Source organism: Aegilops tauschii, chromosome 2, assembly GCF_002575655.3.
Source record: "Aegilops tauschii subsp. strangulata cultivar AL8/78 chromosome 2, Aet v6.0, whole genome shotgun sequence".
In the NCBI taxonomy this organism is placed as follows: Eukaryota; Viridiplantae; Streptophyta; class Magnoliopsida; order Poales; family Poaceae; genus Aegilops; species Aegilops tauschii.
In genome coordinates, this window is record NC_053036.3 from 170,886,441 (window position 1) to 170,908,569 (window position 22,129).

The window sequence follows — 22,129 nt, forward strand, 5'->3', positions numbered from 1 at the left end:
CTAAGCAGCTCCGAATTATGCCTGCTGCCCACCACTCTGAATCGTGCCATCTATGATAGGGAGTAGTCCCATCGCAACAATGAGGTCCACTAGGTCTAGCACGTCCTGTAAGAAGAGACTGTCACGCAAAACATACATCTTGTTGCCTTCTTCCTCATATAGTACGTACCATTGGTACGTACTACTAGTACTACTACTACTCGTTCTCCTATAAACCTTGCGCTTGGCATCTCCAAAATATTAACCTTGCGATTGGCTCTTCGCCTCTTCGGGAAGTCGAGCAATAATGGTACTGCAGTATATATTGTTCTGGCTATATGAGACCGAATGAATTGCTGCACGTCCACCACGTGGGCGAGGGTCGAGGGGCGAGGGAGAGTGCGTACTATTATGTCTGTTTCAATATGGACTACATACGGAGCAAAATGAGTGAATCTACACTCCAAAATATGTCTATATACATTAGTGTTTGGAGTATGTACTAGTACTCCTAGTTCATATTGAAATCTACTAAAGGACATATATTCCAAACAATATGATAATCACTCTAACCAAGATAGGGACGAGGAGTAAACGGAGGGAGTAGTAAAATTTTCTCTTCGTCCTGCGAGCCACCGCGCGCTTGGGCGAGGGAGCGGGCGTAAGGCGTAGTGAGCAAGCTTCACCTCGTCCTGAGAGCCACCGCGCCCGTGGGCGTGGGAGACGGCGTACTAGCAAGCTTCTCCTCGTTCTGCGAGTTGATGGGACACATCAAAAGTAATACATACAGAGCATCTCGAGTGTATAGAGCCTTGCCTCCAAGGTAGGCCCCACATGGTTTGCCTCTTTTTTAACATAATGCGCCAAGTCGCAGTTTGTTTGTTCACCCGTGGAGACGATCCTCCATCAAGTGGACAACCAGTACACGTGTCAAATTACCACGTGGGCTGCCTTTTCATACAGAAATGAGCTCCACCGTGTACCCGCACGGGTGTGGTTGGGAAAGAGACGAGAGTACGTGCGCCGTGCATGCACCTCTTCTCTTCGTGCACATCCCCCACCTACGTGGGTCTGTGTGAGAGAGATACAAACCTAGATAGATGGCATGTGCGTTCGTGAGTGTTTTTTGTTTGGGGGGTGTGTGTGATTTCGTGAATGTATTTGTGGGAATATGTGTCGATGACATCTCAAACAAAAATTTGACACATGCAATGTGTGTGAATTAGAGGCCTATCTATATCATATATAGAGGGGGCGATCCACAAGAACAGAGGGAGGGGTCACAGATATTGATAGAGTCGAAGAGAGGACCAAGTGGGTGGGTGCGAGATCGACGAAGAGAGCCCTCGAAATTGTGTGTGTGCAAGTCAAAGATATAGGGCGACTGACCTACCGGAACGTTAGAGGGCACAGGGCAAGTTTGTGTGTGGCAGGGAGGCATGACTAGAGCGCTCGATGTATCGGTGTGTGTGTGGGGGGAGGCAGAGGCCTAACTAGAGAGGTAGAACGACTCGTATATGTGTTGAGAAGGAGAGACACAGCTAGGTCTTGAGGGAGATCGGTCGACATCCATACATAACTGAAGGACGGGAAATAGGTTGGGACACAGAGAGAGAGAGAGAGAGAGGGAGAGGGGTAGAGTGCTGGATGGGTGATGGAGTTGCTTCTCGAAGATGGTGGGAAAGGCCTACTAGACAAACTGAGGGTAGAACTGCAATATTATCAATAAGAGTGGGGATGTGTTTCTGTGTGTGCCTGTGCGTGATAGATGTGTCGGGACGCATGCATGGATGATGAAGGGGAACCATGTGTTTGGTAAGCAAACCTAACTAGATCGGTAGATCAATTGTTGTTTGTCGGAGGAAGGGAGAGACATAACTAATGAGGCAGATCGATCGATGCGTGGGGAAAACCGAGTTATAAGGACCTAGCTAGCTATATGTATAGCGGGAGATCGGTCGGTGTACATCCATTTGTTAGAGGCAAATAAGGCCCAGCGAGACGGATAGACAAAGAGGATGGAGCTAGGAGGTGGTGCGACAGGCCGAGCTACTAGCTAGATAGGGGGAGGAGTGTGCGATTGTGAGATCGATGAAAAGAGGGGCGAGAGTTTACACGTGTGTGGGACCGTATGAGAGACACGAGGCATGGACACAAAAAGGAGGAGATGGAAGGTGTGTGTGTATGTTGTAGGCAGACATCGCTGGAGAGGTTTATCGATCGGTGTGTGTCGGAAAGGAGTTGTGGAGACTGTGGGAGAATGACCTAAAGAAAAAAATGAATGTGCACGATGGATAGAATGCTGAGGGAGGGGGAGGGCGTGTGCATGCACGAGAGAAAGTTAGTGCTAGTTACAAAGGTTAGAATTGTGTGGGTGTAAGAGACTAACAAAGATCATAATTTGATATGAAAGTGGATTCATATATTTGAACAGGAGATCATAGTGTTATAAACATATGCATGCATGAATATAGCGGTGATACGCGTGCTGTGATTTTGCACATGTTATACCATAATGTGATAATGCATGGCGTTTGCAATTCACAGCTAAATGTCGAACAATCTAAACCATACTATACATCGAACAATCTCACATTTTATTTGAATTTGTGATAATGTGCGGCGTTTGCAGCTTACAACTAAATATCAAACAATCTAAACAATACTATATATATCGAACAATCTCACATTTTATTTGAATTTGTGGTAATGTGTGGCGTTTGCAACTCACATCTAAATACTTGTAGGCGTAGGGGTGGGGCACCATACATTATGTGATAAACACATTATACATATGAGACATGGTTTAGATTATGAAGATCTAGCTAGAGCTTGAAATGTACTGTGATTTGAAATCAACATAAAGTGGATTCAAAAAATCGAGTTCGAGTTCATATAGTACACATAGTTCATATCTAACTCGACAGTAATCATGTGGTGTGCTGTGAAGATAATACACAAACGATGGTTTAACTTGACAGCAATGATGATTGTAGATCTTATTAAAATAGAGAGACGAATTCAAATGGTTTGACTTCACAACAATCATTATTGTTGATCTTATTCAAATAGAGAAACAAATTCAAATTTAGTTCATATTGAAGCGGTAGTATATACGTTTGGAATGCACTAAAACGTTCATTTGAGTAGCAGGTTGCATGCATTATACACGTAGCGAAATATTTTAATTGAACATAACATGAATTCAAAGTTTTGAATGGCATTTGTAGTGCGAATTGATATGGTACAGTACATGGGACTAGACTCTCTTGTGTGGTGCGAATTGCTTTCTTATTGTTTTTTCGTTGACGGAAGTGCGAATTGATTTGGTACAGTACACGTTAGGCTTGTCCGGAAATTTCAACCCGCACCTTGTTACCCCGAAATATTTAAGATATATCTTTGTCTTGTTGTGCTCCGAAAACTCCCTCCATCTCAACCCGCACCTTGCTATCCCAAAATTACAACGCGCGCGAAAACTCCCACCTCCTGCGAAATCCCGACACGTGAAATGCCCATGATACCCCTGAACCGAAAGAACCGCCTAGCTCAAATCAATGGGGGTACTTTCGTAACTTACCCCACATTTCGGACAAGCGTGTCCCTAAGCCATGGTTCCCCACTCCCATCCCATCAGCCCACCCACTCGTACATCGAGGCCGCGAAAACCCACGAAGCCCCACACCCTCCTCCATCTGCCACCCAGCCGGAGCCTCTTCCCCAACGATGTCGTCCACAGCAACACCTCGACGTCCCTCATCCACCATACCGGATGAGGATCCGTCGTCAATCTTGTCGTCCCGTCGGTTCAGCCACCCCGTCCCCCACCTCCAAGGAGCTGCCCTGACATTCCACTCGTCTTTCGCGCCACCTCCATTCCCACACCGCCGTCTTCACCTGCACCACCGGAAGAGCATCATCATCATTGTTTCCTCGGATGAAGCTGAGGCCTAATCGGCGCCACCAAAGAGGTTGTACACTTGTCACCGCATTTTATTCTTGATTCGATCTCACGGTGTTGCCGACGCTCGGTCCCGAGCCAACATGGTACGATTCCATCCACGGCGGCGTCGCCGGCCCACTTCCTCCATGGCGTCGCTCCCTCGGCGGCGACGTCCACATCAGTAGGAGCTGCAGCTCTTTAGCTCTCGCTCTCGCTGCTGCTCTGCTCTTACTCTTGGTCCCCTGCCTTGTCTGCTCTTGCTCTTGCTCACGCAGCTGCTCTCGCTCTTGCTCCTGCTTGCGATGCTGCTCCGATTTAGCTACACTTCAGTCGACTGAATTGACTTTTGGGTCAGTCGATTTTCAGGGGGTGGGGGTGGGGGGCTCGCTGGAGTTAAGGAAGAACCAGCCGCAGCGGGGAGGGGGGCTCATCGGAGAGGTACCCCACTATCTATCTTAGGGTTCAGGGTGGGGGCGGTGGTGGGGCGGTGGCGTGGGGATCGCCGAAGAAAAAGCTCGGCACGGGGGCCTAGAGGGATGGCCGGGGCGGCGGCGGACCGGCGGTGGGGAGTGGTTCGGCGGGGGGCGGCGGTTTGGCCGGTGGTGGCTGGCGGCTCAGGGGGGTGGAGGTTGAAGATGAACTGCTACACGACCAGTTGCCCCGGCTCTCGCACGCGCTGCTGCTACTGCTTTTCTGCTACTAGTGCGTTCAGTTTCGACAGTAAAATTCAGATTCGATAGCAAAATTCAGTTTTGACAGTTAAGTTCAGTTTCGACAGTTAAGTTCAGTTAAGTTCAGAGATGAGCGGCTGATGTATTTTACATCTAGCACTTTCTGGTTATGTATTTTACGTCATCTGTTGGAGATGCTATTAGAATTCCAGAGGTTAACGTTGTCTCTCTTGTCCCGTTTTAGCCTCGGCGTCGTACAACTCACCGGAGCTGCTCCAACAACAAAACCCTCCATCACAGCGGAGCAGTACCCCGGGCTCCATCTCAAGATGCCTAAGATCTTGTTCCCCTCCTCTGACAGCCAAGTCAGCTGGATCATCCTCACCGACCAACCCAATCACGCTGAGATCGACATGGCTTCGCCAAAGAGGTTGTACACTTGTTGCATCTCTTTTTTACTCTACATGTTATATATATTATCCACTAAGTACATGTAGTAATGTGAAATACGATTAGTTTCTCCTACTATATGACAAGCAGTGAGGTACCAGGCAACTTAGCTACCCGTGATGGACTCTCTCGAACGCCATCATTATTTATCTCTGCGCGTTTGCCCTGTGCATTTGTCGATGGGCCTGGGAGTTGGTCTAGTAGGGCAGTGGTCTGGGTCCAGAGTAGTAGAAGTAGCACAAAAACATTTTTGAGTGTAGGTTTTTCCTTGCTCACGCCTGCCTACTAGAATCACCAGTGCTTGAAAGGAAAAGTGAAGGAAAAACATTGGAATTGGAAAGTTTCCTATGGTACTACTATTCATGCATTTGGTTCAAAGGAATGGAGCAAAGGAAAACTGTAGGATTTGTTCCTTTAGTGTCTCCTTGAAAGAAAAACCATAGGAATTTTAATAACCACTTGTCCTCCTTTTCAAATTCCTATTCATGAAGCACACGACTAAGAGATAGTAGCATAATAGCATTATAACCGTACATTTTCTTGTGGTTTGACTTAATCTCACCATGCTTCTTTGCATCCTGTGATCTTCCAATTCTTGTGAACCAAGCACCCAGATTGGCTGAAATCCTGTGTTTTTAAATTCTCTGTTTTGCACGTGCATTCCTATCCTATTACTGTGTACTTCCTATCCCTGCATTGTTAGAATCCTCCAATTCAAACAGCCCTTACAGAATTACTTCTCTTATAGATAGTTGTCAAAGAAAACCTTGTGTGGTTTGTCCCGCTCCTGCTGCGCCGTCGTCCACCCCAGCTCAGCTGCTCCAATGACAGAAGGTTCCAACACAGCAGGGATCCAGCCTCCAGAATGTCTTTCGCCGCCTCAGATCTTCTTCCCCGCCGCCGGCAGCCATGACAACTGCATTACCATCATCAACCGAGCATATGACCTCGAGGACTACACGGGTCCGCAAGAGAGGTCGCACTATTTCGTGTCTGCTTACGTTATCCATCGCTTAATATTACATGCTACTTTATCGTCTATTCACCGATTAGACTCTGACTCAACTCCAAACTAATGGTCAAACTTGAGTTTTTAAATGGTTGTGGGGTACATATCGGGGCCGCAATCAATAGTATCTATCTACTATCTGGTTAATCTCTGGTGTCTACTATGAGTTTCATGTTGGGTGGGAAACAAATAGTAAAGAAGCCATTATCTGTATTTTTTAACTGAAGCCATTATCTGCCTGCTATCATTGGTTTTGGGTCTATCCACAGGTTGCTACCATCACTCTGGATTTCTGCATGCACTCCTTACATAATCTCACTATGTTTTATTCCTATGCATGTCAGTTATTGTACACAATGGAACTGAACATGTAGAGCAAAAGAGACGAGCCTTGCGTGGCAATAAAATTTCATGCAGACGTCGCTCCATGGTAGGCGCAAAGGCTGCCCCCCTCCAGCCATTTCGCATTCTAATCGAGAGGAAGATATCTGTTCTGAGGGGGATTCAGAAGGAGAAGACCACTCCTCTTTACCCCCTGAGGTCTTCGCTCTAACTTGGCATGCTGATGTTGGTTATATCATGCATATGGTGCCTTTGATTGCTTACTTTATACATCAAATATGTCATCTACTTAGTTTAGACATGCTATGTGTGAATGCCATCTGTTTAGTTTATTCATCGTTTATGTGAATTATGCAACGCCATCTTGTTTAGCCAGACATCATATATGTGAATTTTGCAATGCCATCCTGCTTAGCCAGTCATCTTATATGTGAATTATATCAGGCCATTCATGTCTACTACACAACCTTCTTCTTGTAGACGTTGTTGGGCCTCCAAGTGCAGAGGTTTGTAGGACAGTAGCAAATTTCCCTCAAGTGGATGACCTAAGGTTTATCAATCCATGGGAGGCATAGGATGAAGATGGACTCTCTCAAGCAACCCTGCAACCAAATAACAAAGAGTCTCTTGTTTCCCCAACACGCCCAATACAATGGTAAATTGTATAGGTGCACTAGTTCGGCGAAGAGATGATGATACAAGTGCAATATGGATGGTAGATATAGGTTTTTGTAATTTGAAAATATAAAAACAGCAATGTAACTAATTATAAAAGTGAGCGTAAACGGTATTGCAATGCTAGGAAACAAGGCCTAGGGTTCATAGTTTCACTAGTGCAAGTTCTCTCAACAATAATAACATAATTGGATCATATAACTATCCCTCAACATGCAACAAAGAGTCACTCCAAAGTCACTAACAGCGGAGAACAAACGAAGAGATTATTGTAGGGTACGAAACCACCTCAAAGTTATCCATTCTGATCGATCTATTCAAGAGTCCGTAGTAAAATAACACGAAGCTATTCTTTCCGTTCAATCTATCATAGAGTTCGTACTAGAATAACACCTTAAGATACAAATCAACCAAAACCCTAATGTCACCTAGATACTCCAATGTCACCTCAAGTATCCGTGGGTATGATTATACGATATGCATCACACAATCTCAGCTTCATCTATTCAACCAACACATAGAACCTCAAAGAGTGCTCCAAAGTTTCTACTGGAGAGTCAAGACGAAAACGTCTGCCAACCCCTATGCATAAGTTCACAAGCTCACTGAACCCGCAAGTTGATCACCAAAACATACATAAAGTAGATCACGTGAATATCCCATTGTCACCACAGATAAGCACATGCAAGACATACATGAAGTGTTCTCAAATCCTTAAAGACTGAATCCGATAAGATAAGTTCAAAGGGAAAACTCAATCCATTACAAGAGAGTAGAGGGGGAGAAACATCACAAGATCCAACTATAATAGCAAAGCTCGCGATACATCAAGATCGTACCACCTCAAGAACACGAGAGAGAGAGAGAGAGAGAGAGATCAAACACATAGCTACTGGTACATACCCTCAGCCCCGAGGGTGAACTACTCCCTCCTCGTCATGGAGCGCGCCGGGATGGTGAAGATGGCCACCGGTGAGGGATCCCCCCTCCGGCAGGGTGCTGGAACAGGGTCCCGATTGGTTTTTGGTGGCTACAGAGGCTTGCGGTAGTGGAACTCTCGATCTATTGTGTTTTCTGATGTTTTTAGGTTATATGGATATATATATAGGCGAAAGAAGTCGGTCGGGGGAGCCACGAGGGGCCCACGAGGGTGGGGGCATACCTAGGGGGTAGGGCGCGCCTCCCTGCCTCGTGGCTTCCTCAAAGCTTCCCTGGTGTCTACTCCAAGTCTCCTGGATTGCTTCCGTTCCAAAAATAACTCTCCCGGAGGTTTCATTCCGTTTGGACTCCGTTTGATATTCCCTTTCTTCGAAACACTGAAATAGGCAAGAAAACAACAATTTGGGATGGGCCTCCGGTTAATAGGTTAGTCCCAAAAATAATATAAAAGTGTTTAATAAATCCCATAAACATCCAAAACAGATAATATAATAGCATGAATACTTCATAAGTTATAGATACGTTGGAGACGTATCAGCATCCCCAAGCTTAATTCCTGCTCGTCCTCGAGTAGGTAAATGATAAAAGAAATAATTTATGAAGTGTGAATGCTAGCAGGTGCACAAGTTTGATCAATGATAATTTCAATCACCTTTTCTAGCATCATTATATGTCATAACAGTAGCTCATATCATAAAGCTTCTCATGATCAAGTAACAAGCTATTCACATGTTAAAGTATAGATCATAAACATTCTTGAAAAGTAACAAACGGTTCTTAGTCATCAAACAATTGCAATTCATCTTATTTTCAGGAAGGGTCTATGTAAGAGCTTTGATTTAGCAAATCCCACATACTCAACTATCATATAGTCTTCCATGATTGCTACCACTCAAAGCATATTTTTAGAACAAATAGCATCCATCGAACACAGAGAAATTAGGGGCTTAATGTTTCGCCTCCCAAATTATTTATCATATAGATAATTGTCAACAATAATAATTCATGATCAAATATATTTGAATGGCCATATATGCTTAGATCTTTCTCCACCACATGATGCTTGCCAACTAAAGAGTAGGTTGGAATGAGAAGGAATACTACTGACTCTTGCATAAAAGTAAAAGATAGGCCCTTCGCAGAGGGAAGCAGGGATTTGCAGAGGTGCCAGAGCTCGAAGCTAAAACAGAGATGAAAATAATTTTGAGAGGTATGCTTTCATTGTCAACATAACGACCAAGAGTTCCCAATATCTTCCATACTAGATACATTATTGGCAGTTCCCAAGCAGAAAGGTAAAGATTTTACTCCCCCTCCACCAACAATCACACTCCACGGCTTGTCCGAAACAACGGGTGCCGTCCAACTATCAACAATCCTAGGGGGGTTTTGTTTAAATTATTTGCGGATTTGTTTTTGATCTTTTGATCATAGGACTGGGCATCCCAGTTACCAGCCATTTTCTCGTGAATGATGAGCGGAGTCCACTCATCGTGAGAATAACCGGCCTAGCATGGAAGATACTGACAGCCCCTAGTCGCTACATGAGCGATTCGGGCATACAAAACAGATTATTATTTGAAGGTTTAGAGTTTGGCACATGCAAATTTACTTGGAACGACAGATAAATACCACATATAGGTAGATATGGTGGACACTCCTGGAATAAACTTAGTTCAAGGAATTTGGATGCACAAGCAGTATTCCCGCTTAGTACAGATATTTTGGCTAGCAAAGGATTCTAAATAGCAAGCACCACATGTTAGAGGATCCATAACAATATAACTTCTATACAAATATACCCAAGCATTACTCATTATGTTGTCTTCCTTGTCCAACTTCAACTAATTTGCTCAGGTTTGAAAATAATTAATGGGGATCGCAATCATAGAAGATGTCCAAGATGGTATATTTATATGTGAAATATCTCTTCCTTCAATATTCTTTCATGAATTGTTCAAGTGACCAATACAATGTTTGCTAACCTTCAAAAAATTTACCACCTCTACTTCTTATATGTGAAGGCATTACTCCCCATGGGAAAGGCATATGAAACATATATAATTTCAGATTTATGGCATTCAAATCATTCAACGATTTACTCATAGGATATAAATGAAGCACACGAGTAAATGACAAACTACTCCAAAAAGATATAAGTGAAGATCAATGCGTAGTTAAATAATTATGTAGCTATGTGAAGACTCTCTCGCATTTAAGAATTTTAGATCTTGGGATGTTATTCAAACAGCAAGCAAAACAAAATAAAACTACATTTCAAGGATAACACTCATCATGTGAAGAAGCAAAAACTTAGGCTCAATCGATACTAACCGATAATTGTTGAAGAAGAAAGGTGGGATGCCTACCGGGGCATCCCCAAGCTTAGATGCTTGAGACTTCTTGAAATATTATCTTGGGATGCCTTGGGCATCCCCAATCTTGAGCTTTTGTGTCTCCTTAATTCCTCTCATATCACGGTTTCCTAAATCTCGAAAGCTTCATCCACACCAAACTCAACAAGAACTCGTGAGATAAGTTAGTATAAACCAATGCAAAAACCTTATCATTTTCTACTGTAAAAAATCATTAAAATTATTATTCAACATTTCATACTAAATGCCTCTACATATTTAATACTCCTATCCTCAAATAGGATCATTAAACAAGCAAACATATGCAAACAATGCAAACATAACAGCAATCTGCCAAAACAGTACAGTCTGTAAAGAATGCAAGATTCATCATACTTCCCTAACTCCAAACATTATGAAATTCTACCACACTGTAGAAAATTTATCAGAGCTTATTATGCAAAAAGTTTCAACATTTTATCATATTCTGGCTTTTCTAGGGAATTTTTGCAACAGCGGTAAACTTTCTGTTTTGAAACAGCAACATGTATACTTGCAAAATAAGCATGGTAAAGGCTATCCTTGACATTTTTATTGAAAAATAGAGATGCAAAACATTGTTCTAAATAACATCACGCAAATACTAACAAAATAAAATGATGCTCTAAGCAAAACACATATCATGTGGTGAATAAAAATATAGCTCCAAGTAAAGTTACCGATGAACGAAGACGAAAGAGGGGATGCCATTCGGGGCATCCCCAAGCTTAGGCTCTTGGTTGTCCTTGAATATTACCTTGGGGTGCCTTGGGCATCCCCAATCTTAGGCTCTTGCCACTCCTTATTCCATACATCAAATCTTTACCCAAAACTTGAAAACTTCACAACACAAAACTTAACAGAAAACTCGTAAGCTCCGTTAGTATAAGAAAACAAACCACCACTTAAAGGTACTGTAGTGAACTCATTCTTTATTTATATTGGTGTCAAACCTACTTTATTCCAACTTCTCTATGGTTCATATCCTCCGATACTACTCATAGATTCATCAAAATAAGCAAACAACACACGAAAGACAGAATCTGTCAAAAACAGAACAGTCTGTAGTAATCTGTATCAAACGCAAATTCTGGAACTCATAAAAATCTTCCAAAATAGGAAGACCTAGATAATTTTATTATTGGTCTACTGCAATTGGAATCAGTATTTTATCACTTTCTGGTGATTTCTAACAATTGTTTGGTGAGCAGAAAGTTTCTGTCTTTTTCAGCAAGATCAAATAATTATCATCCGAGAAGATCCTATAGGTCTTACTTGGCACAAACACTAATTAAAACATAAAACCATATCTAACCAGAGGCTAGATGATTTATTTATTAATAAACAGGAGCAAAAGCAAAGAACAAAAATAAAATTGGGTTGCCTCCCAACAAGCGCTAACGTTTAACGCCCCTAGCTAGGCATGATGATTTCAATGATGCTCACATAAAAGATAAGATTGAAACGCAAAGAGAGCATCATGAAGAATATGACTAGCACAATTAAGTCTAAACCACTTCCTATGCATAGGGATTTTGTGAGCAAACAACTTATGGGAACAAAATCAACTAGCATAGGAAGGCAAAACAAGCATAACTTTAAAACTTTTAAGCACATAGAGAGGAAACTTGATATTATTGCAATTCCTACAAGCATATGTTCCTCCCTCACAATAATTTTCAGTAGTATCATGAATGAATTCAACAATATAACCATCACATAAAACATCATTTTCATGATCTACAAGCATAGAATTTTTATTACTCTCCACATAAGCAAATTTCTTCTCATCAATAGTAGTGGGAGCAAACTCAACAAAATAATTATCATGTGAGGCATAATCCAATTGGAAATTAAAATCATGATGACAAATTTCATGGTTATCTTTATTCTTTATAGCATACGTGTCATCACAATAATCATCATAGATTGTAACTTTATTCTCATAATCAATTGGAACCTCTTCCGAAATAGTGGATTCATCACTAAATAAAGTCATGACCTCTCCAAATACACTTTCATCAATATAATCATCATAAATAGGAGGCATGCTTTCATCATAATAAATTTTCTCATCAAAACTTGGGGGACAAAAAATATCATCTTCATCAAACATAGCTTCCCCAAGCTTGTGGCTTTGCGTATCATTAGCATCATGGGTATTCAAAGAATTCATACTAACAACATTGCAATCATGCTAATCATCCAAGGATTTAGTGCCAAACATTTTAATACATTCTTCTTCTAACAATTGAGAACAATTATCGGAATCCTTATTCTCATGAAAAATATTAAAAAGATGAAGCATATGAGGCACCCTCAATTCCATTTTTTGTAGTTTTCTTTTATAAACTAAACTAGTGATAAAACAAGAAACAAAAAGATTCGATTGCAAGATCTAAAGATATACCTTCAAGCACTCACCTCCCCGGCAACGGCGCCAGAAAAGAGCTTGATGTCTAATACACAACCTTCTTCTTGTAGACGTTGTTGGGCCTCCAAGTGCATAGGTTTGTAGGACAGTAGCAAATTTCCCTCAAGTGGATGACCTAAGGTTTATCAATCCGTGGGAGGCGTAGGATGAAGATGGTCTCTCTCAAGCAACCCTGCAACCAAATAGCAAAGAGTCTCTTGTGTCCCCAACACACCCAATACAATGGTAAATTGTATAGGTGCACTAGTTCGGCGAAGAGATGATGATACAAGTGCAATATGGATGGTAGATATAGGTTTTTGTAATTTGAAAATATAAAAACAGCAAGGTAACTAATGATAAAAGTGAGCGTAAATGGTATTGCAATGCTAGGAGACAAGCCTATGGTTCATACTTTCACTAGTGCAAGTTCCCTCAACAATAATAACATAATTGGATCATATAACTATCCCTCAACATGCAACAAAGAGTCACTAACAGCGGAGAACAAACGAAGAGATTATTGTAGGGTACGAAACCACCTCAAAGTTAGCCATTCTGATCGATCTATTCAAGAGTCCATAGTAAAATAACACGAAGCTATTCTTTCCATTAAATATATCATAGAGTTCATACTAGAATAACACCTTAAGATACAAATCAACCAAAACCCTAATGTCACCTAGATACTCCAATGTCACCTCAAGTATCCGTGGGTATGATTATATGGTATGAATCACACAATCTCAGATTCATCTATTCAACCAACACATAGAACCTCAAAGAGTGCCCCAAAGTTTCTACCAGAGAGTCAAGACGAAAATGTGTGCCAACCCCTATGCATAAGTTCACAAGGTCACTGAACCCGCAAGTTGATCACCAAAACGTACATCAAGTAGATCACGTGAATATCCCATTGTCACCATAGATAAGCACATGCAAGACATACATCAAGTGTTCTCAAATCCTTAAAGACTCAATCCGATAAGATAACTTCAAAGGGAAAACTCAACCATTACAAGAGAGTAGAGGGGGAGAAACATCATAAGATCCAACTATAATAGCAAAACTCGCGATACATCAAGATCGTACCACCTCAAGAACACGAGAGAGAGAGAGAGAGAGAGATCAACACATAGCTACTGGTACATACCCTCAGCCCCGAGGGTGAACTACTCTCTCCTCGTCATGGAGAGCGCCGGGATGATGAAGATGGCCACCGGTGAGGGATCCCCATCCGGCAGGGTGTCGGAATAGAATCCCGATTGGTTTTTGGTGGCTACAGAGGCTTGCGGCGGCGGAACTCCCGATCTATTGTGGTCTTCGATGTTTTTAGGTTATATGGATATATATAGGTGAAAGAAGTCGGCCAGGGGAGCCACGAGGGTGGGGGCGCGCCCAGGGGGGTAGGGCGTGCCTCCCTGCCTCGTGGCTTCCTCGAAGCTTCCCTGATGTCTACTGCAAGTCTCCTGGATTGCTTCCGTTCCAAAAATAACTCTCCAGAAGTTTTCATTCCGTTTGGACTCCGTTTGATATTCCTTTTCTTCGAAACACTGAAATAGGCAAGAAAACAACAATTTGGGCTGGGCCTCCGGTTAATAGGTTAGTCCCAAAACTAATATAAAAGTGTTTAATAAAGCCCATAAACATCCAAAACAGATAATATAATAGCATGAATACTTCATAAATTATAGATACGTTGGAGACGTATTAGCCAGCCTTTTTTAGTTACGTATTACATTTTGTCAACAATGTTAGTACATTCAACTACTCTTCGTGTGCATCAGCCATTTGATACGGTGATGGAAAATTCTAGAGTGAAAACAAGGTCTTCAGAGCAGACTATGCTATCTGACGAAGGGCATATCTTGCTGGTTACGGATAGCTCCTCAGAGGAGGATTCCGAGACAGATGACTAGTCCTATCCCCCCCCGAGGTGTATGCTCTAACTTGGCAGGGTTATGTTGCTCATATCGTGCGTATGGTGTCTTGCGTTGCTATGTCATTTGATTAGATTAGACATGCTTTGTGTGAATGCCACCTGTTTAGTGTCTAATTACCATATATGCGAATTTATGCATTGCCATCTTGTTGCAAGACATTATATATGTGAATTATGCAATGCTATCTTGTTGCAAAGGCATTATATATGTGAATTATGCAATGCCATGTTGTTTAGCCAATCATCATGTATGTGAACTATATCATGCTATCATTTTTTTGTATTATGTCTTCCATTTGTCGACAACATTTGCATATTCAACTACTCTTCCCATGCATCAGCCATTTGAAGCAGTGATGGAAGTATCTGGAGTGAAAACAAGGTATTCAGAGTAGACAATGCTACCTGCTGAAGCAGACATCTTGCTGGTTACACAGAGCTCCTCAGAGGAGGATTCAGAGATTGATGACCAGTCCTATTTCCCCTTGAGGTCTATGCTCAAACTTGGCCGGGTTATATTACCCATGTCATGCATGTAGTCTTGCATTGCTTAGTTTTTACATCATATATGGATTGCCATCTACTTACTTGCTACTATATAAATCATATATTTGAATTATATCATGCCATCATGTTTACATACACGGCATCTATCTGAATTATGGTATGGCAACCCATTTAATAAAGACATCATATAGTTATATCATCTCATCCTGTTTAGTGTTTACAGTCATCATATTTTGAATTATGTCATTCTATCCGTGAATTATATCATGCTATCATGTTTCCATAGGTGGCATGTATGTGAATTATGGCATGCCAACCTATTTAATAAACACATTATATAGTTATATCGTTCATCCTGTTTACATAGTCATCATATTTTGAACTATGTCTTTCCATCTTTTTTAGTTAGCCATCATAATGTGAAATTGTGTCATGCTATCCTATTTAGTTAGCCATCATATATGTGGAATTGTGTCATGCTATCCTATTTGGTTAGACAACATAAATGTGAATTATTTTAGGCCCTCTTTTATTCCCCACTATCCATTGCACCTGTATATCATACAATGTCTATACATTCAATTAATTTTCTTGTTTATCAGCCATTTGAATTGGAGAGGGTGATGGCAGTATCTAAGGGAGTAACAACACGGTCTTCAGGAAAGATAGTGCTATCAGTTGATGAAGATAGAACCACAGTTGTACTTGCCCAAGGACCAGCCCCACCACACATAACCCACACTCTTGCAGATTGTACCCCTACCCAGTTGGACAGAGAACCAGCTACACCCCTTCTAACCCCAACCCCAGCAGATAGTAAACCAGTTCCAGTTGACACAGCACCGTCTCCACCATAGAGCACCCAAACACGAGCATTTAGTAAGGGAACTGCAGTGCCCAAAGCACGAGGACCACCACTTTGAATCCCAACTCAACGCTTAAAGGAGAAGAAGAATTGATCTCAGGTCAGGTTCTGTAGCTATGGTTCATACTCCTTTGCTCTTGCATCACTGTATTTACTCATACCAACTATTTTCAAATTTGAAGGATGGAATTGAAACTCCAATGGTGCAACGGGTATGTTTTAAACCTGTTTCTTTAACTGGTTTGCTGTTGTAACTTGCTCGGTGTTGATTTAAGTTTCAATTGAATAAACAGTTATGTTCTCATGTCATGCACATTACAAGTGTTGTTATTGCTCTATAGTTTCCCACACTTATATTCTGTCTATTCTGCTTTGTCTTGAACAAATATTATTTGAACTGTGTCTCTATCTTGATTTGGCAACAAAAACTAGAATGATATAGATCATAAAGTGACCATGGTACATAGATATATGTTTGTTTCATGCTATTATCGTGTCCACTTTACTACTGAACTGATTTACCAAAATGAGTTTCATGTACAACATGGTAAACCTGTGATGTGTCTGCTTGTTTCTATTTTCGAATGTGGACAAAATATTGGAGAACAGTACCCCGTTATGCAATGGTAAAGGAAGTAATGTAGATAAGGTTCAAGATAGTGAGACATCCCTGTTGGTCTCCAAGAAAGCTGATAAAAACTATCTTGATGACAGTGAGAGAATCCAAAAGTCCTGTGTTGATGTAGTATTCGAGTTACTTGCCACTACTGCTGGCACAAGCTCTTCGAACTCGCTGCCTGAATCAGTTCGTCTTCTTGAGTCTCAACTTCAAGTTGAAAGACATCGATCAGATGTGCTATGACAGGAAGCTGAAGGATTGAGGAAGTCCCTGTAGAATTCAGATGCATACTTTCTGGTGCAATAGCAAGCGCTGGAGGATTTAAGCGCCAAACAAGAGAAAGTTAATAAGCTTTATAAGCATCTTGCCAGCATTATGGGTACCCACGATATTGTTTCTTGAGCCCTTCTGAAGCGGTTTCAGTTCTCGACTTGTTTTGTTGCGGCGTTTATTTGCACTGGTCGCCAACTTTGACAACCAATGTATATGATATGCGGCTTTGTTCCCTATATTTGCACTGGTGGCGAACTTTGATGACTAGTGGATGTAATATGTGTAATAGCCGTGATAAGCGTAAGTTGCTTGCTTATTTATTTCCTTATTGTCTTGTTTATTTGTTTGCTTGTAGTCAGTGCAGTTCTTTTTCCGCGGTTTGCGAGTGGCTGCAATAACCTATTTTTTTAAAATAGGCCACAATAACCATGGGCAACATATTTACTGTAGTTACCATGGGCCTCCTACGGGCCATAGAAACAATGGGCCTTCTAAGGTCCGTAGAAACAATGGGCCTTCTACGGGCCGTAGCATCAATGGGCCTTCTACGGGCCATATTATCGATCGGCCAAACATGGGCTAATAACAGACCGCATTATGGGTCGTAAACGGGCCAGATTTGGAATCGTCCGTTCATGGGCCGACCATAACGGGCCGTTGTTAATCGGCCGTATTTGATGACACTATGAAAACGGCCCAACAGATTAACGGGCCGCAAACGGGCCGATTGTAACCAGGGGCTGAGTTTGGCCCAGAAGCAAAAAAGGCCAGTAACGGGCCGTAAGTAACGGAATGCTTTAAATAAGCCCAAGAATAAATGGGCCCTGAGAAGGCCGAAAGATAACAATGGTTGGAAACGACCCAATGGAATAATGGGGCGTTAATGGGTATAAAGCGATACACTGTTCATTGCGGGCTAGATTCACCACGGGCCATTAATGGGCCAAGAGTTACAAATGGCCTCGTATGGGCCGAAAGACATCATGGGCCATACATGGGCGGAAGTTACAATGGGCTGGAATCATATTGGAGGCCCAGATGAAGCTATTGGGCTTAATTCCGATAGGCCAAAATGGGCCGCGAGTTAGCGGGCCGTAAATGGGCTATATACGAAAAGGCCGTTAACAGGCTTTCCGTGGGCTGGCCCGTTACCTTTTGACCAAGTCAAACGGGCCGGCCTTTTCACCGGAATGGTCCTTTGTTGGGCCGTGCCACGTGTCTACCTATCATAAGCGCCTCCTGTCCAATGAATGGATGACATCTGTCCCAACGGTGAGCCAACACGTGTTTCCTCCGGCCAATGACAATTTTACACGTGGAAAATCCTCATTGGTCTGGGCTATTAACGGGTTATCGAATCCAAAACTGGACCTGATAGTTTAACAACGACCCGTTACGGTGGATGCCACATGTCGGTCACCCTTGACGAAAGCACTTCTATGACACGCGATTTATCGTCATGGAAGTGGACACTTCCGTGATGATAATTTTGGTAATATCATGGAACACTTCTACGACAACACATGTATGACTATCTTGATTCTGTCATAAAATCATCATGGATGTACATGCATGACAGAAAACGTGACCTACTGTGACAAACACATATCATCACGGAACTGTACTTTTTTGTATTGTTATATTGCGTACGTGCCACTGAAGAAAACAAACTTTATTTATAAATGACGCGGCACTGTTCATGTGTGGTTCCCGACCCTCCATTATTTATAAGTGAGTAACTACTACTAGACGCGTCAAATTATCACGTGGGCTGCGTCATCTTACATAAATGAGCTCCACCGTGTCACGTGTGTGGTTGGGGAAGACACAAAAGAGGCAAGGAGTGCTACTAGTACACTACGTGTGTGGGTGCGTGCACCTCTTCTCTTCGAGCATGGTTATTAAAAGTATAGCCCACTACTGTACTACCACGCGGTTATTATATATGGGCAAAGAGTATAGGCAGTAATAATGACTAATAAGCCGTCAAATCACGAGGCCTACCACTACTGCAGGATGCTGCTAACGAAACTGTGTGCGATGCATTAATCGCAAATGATGATGTAAAAAAACCGTCAAAAAAGATGCAAAACGTTTGCGATGAATGATACATCAAACATGGTTCAGATTTTAGTTGCGTGTGCGATGAGGGGCATACAGTTGATCTGTACGAACTATTTGCGATGAGACAGAACAACAGAAACGGGCAGCCAGATCAAGGTGTGTGTGATATACGGCATATAGTTCACTCCGATGAACCGTTTGCGATGAGTGAGGTGAACACAAATGATTCGGCGTAACAAGATGTGTGTGATACCCGGCAAACAGGTCGGTAATCAGAATTGTGTGCGATCATTATAGATAGCCCATATGGTCTTTTTTGTGAATTGTGTGCTCGTCAGGGCACACAGTTCAACAAACCAACCTATTGGCGATAATGTAGAAGATCTCTGTCGAATACATATTACTAACCGTCTGCGATGAGATTGACAGGATAAACAGAGATATATAGAGTCTGCTTAATTTAGTCCTTCTTCTTCTTGTTGCTCTTGTTGGATGACCCTGCGACATCGTCTTGGCGAGGATGCTTCTTGCCGCTGATCATTGGCTTTTCATCGCCGCCACCATCGTCATCATCGTTGCTGCTGTCGTCGTCCTCCTCGTTCGACCATTCCTCCTCATCATCATCGTCGTCCTCTTCTTCATCCTCCGATGGCTCCTCGTCCGTCTGGTTGTCGTCTGACGACTCCGGAGGCGGTGTCCCTTCCATGAACCTGATATAATCGAGGTCTGGGCTCGACGCCGGACTCATGGAAGACGAGCGGGATGATTCCGATGTTGACCTATCATCGGGCGCCAGATTGCTGGCCGAACTATCGTCCTCGCTGTCGCTCGACATGGCTGCAGAGTGTGTGCCAGTGTGTAGCGTGGCCTGCCGCGGACAATGAAGATGGTGGACACTTAAGCGGGGTATGCAGAGAGGAGGAACTGCCAAGTGAAGCGGGGATTGAAGCGGGGGTTGGCGTATTATCTAACCGCTGATACAATCAACTGCAATTATTTGTACCCAGTCGCTCCAAATTCCCGGGGTTGCGCAGGAATCCTATTGGCTATTTGGCTGGTTTCCTTTTTCAGGACAAAAACAAGGAACGAGTTTTGGGATTATGCACCGGTACGAACAGAGTAGGACAGTTGGCAAGCAATACATTGAGCTCTTCTTATTGATAAAGCCAGTAATAATCAAACTAGAAAGGAAAAGAAAAAAGACAAAGAAAAATATCTGCACGTATTTTCACGTAATATCAATGGCATAGGACCTAGATGTTCATTACTTAGAGCACATCTAGATGTGCTTTAGCAATACTGTCAAACAAAACCCCTAATCATCATTGCAAACAGCGCATAGAACATTGCTAATGCGACAACCACAACTACACGTGCTAGTTCCTTCTTGTCTCTTGCTTTCATCTGTTGCATGTGATTGATTCTTTCTTGCATCATCGTACTGATTGTGCATTCCAGATCAGCCAGTTTCTTCTTCAGCTTTACGTTATCTTCTGCGAGCTTGGTGATAACACTCCGAGCCCTGCCATGCCATTCTTCATCCAGCCAGTTAACAAAGGCACAAGCTTCATACCCCTGCCAATGTTAAATAGTATTCTGGATGAGCGGTGGCATTAACTGAAGTAAAATGATGAACTTAATTAGCACTAACCTCTAAGGGGCAACTGAGAAACCGCCTGCCAATGTCGAATCCCTCCGTGCATACACGTCGAGCGGGAGTGTGCCCGTGCACACAACTCAGCTTTTGGTACTTCTCGGTGGCGCAAAACTCGGAGTCGAACTCGTGTTGCGGGAGTCTGGAGTCAAGCTCCGGATCCGGCGGCAGATCGCTTTCCTGGGGGGGGGGGGTCATTCAGGACGGATTCAGCAAGGAGCTATACTTTGAACATGCTAAAAAAGATCGGGATAGATTGGAGCCTGACAGGACGATTCGGATCCGCCGTACACCTGCCTTCTGATGACCTTAGGCAAGTGCTCGGCGGCGACCGCCGTCGTGGCGGCGATACGAGCAGGAGCAGCTGCACCGAAACCATCAGCACCACTCGTCCGCATTCCCCCAATGTCAGCGCCACGCGAGGGCATTTGGAGGCTATGTAGGAATTTGGGGGAAATGGGGAATCTGTGGAGATAAGCTAACGGTCGGGAACTACTAATGGCACTATATATATGTTGTATACGACACACTTTTTGTACATGTCGTTTGTGTTAGGTATTACAATGTCACACACGATTTCCGCACCAAACCGCGTGAGAAGACAACGTAGGTTAGACACGGTTGCCGTTACATAACCGTATGTGATGTACTACCCTGTCCATATAATTGAGTTACGGTGAGATACCGTGTAAACAGCCGCTCTGCGGATATCCGTGAAAAAAAAACAGCCGCTCTGCATTTAGAGATGGCGGCGGCGGCGTAGTGTAACATCCCAAAATTCTAAATTTTGGAATGTTATGATAAATAGATAGATTTGATTGATTGTGTGAAATTGAGTGAAATTCGAAACCTTTTGAAAGTTAAATGAGAGGGAATAAAAGGACTTCCCCAAACTTTCATTTTTGCTTTTATGATCTCCATGAATTCAAATTCTTTTTATCACAAAACCCTGGAGAGAAGATGACATGACTTCTTCCATTTATTAAATGAAAAGGGGTGTTGAAATATTTGAATTTCATTTGAAAATATTTCAAATTCAGAAACTTTAAGCAACTCAATGATTTTCATGAGAGAAGATAAAATGACTTCTTCAAAACATATGAAATATGAGTTGGAAGTTTAAAAGGATCAAAATTTAAAGTCCTTTTGAAATTATTTCAATTTGGAGTTATTTGAGTTTTATTAAAATTATTTTTCTCCAAAATAAAAATATATGGAAAATAGGGTAACATGATTCCCTACATAAGAAAATTGGAGATAAATAAATTTGAAATCATTTTGGTATTTTTAAAATGATTTTTATGGGGTTTTATTGCAACAGTAGCACTCTTTGCTTTATTCGAATTTTTGTAGATTTTATTTGGTGCAACAAAAGTGTTCATGTTGTAGAA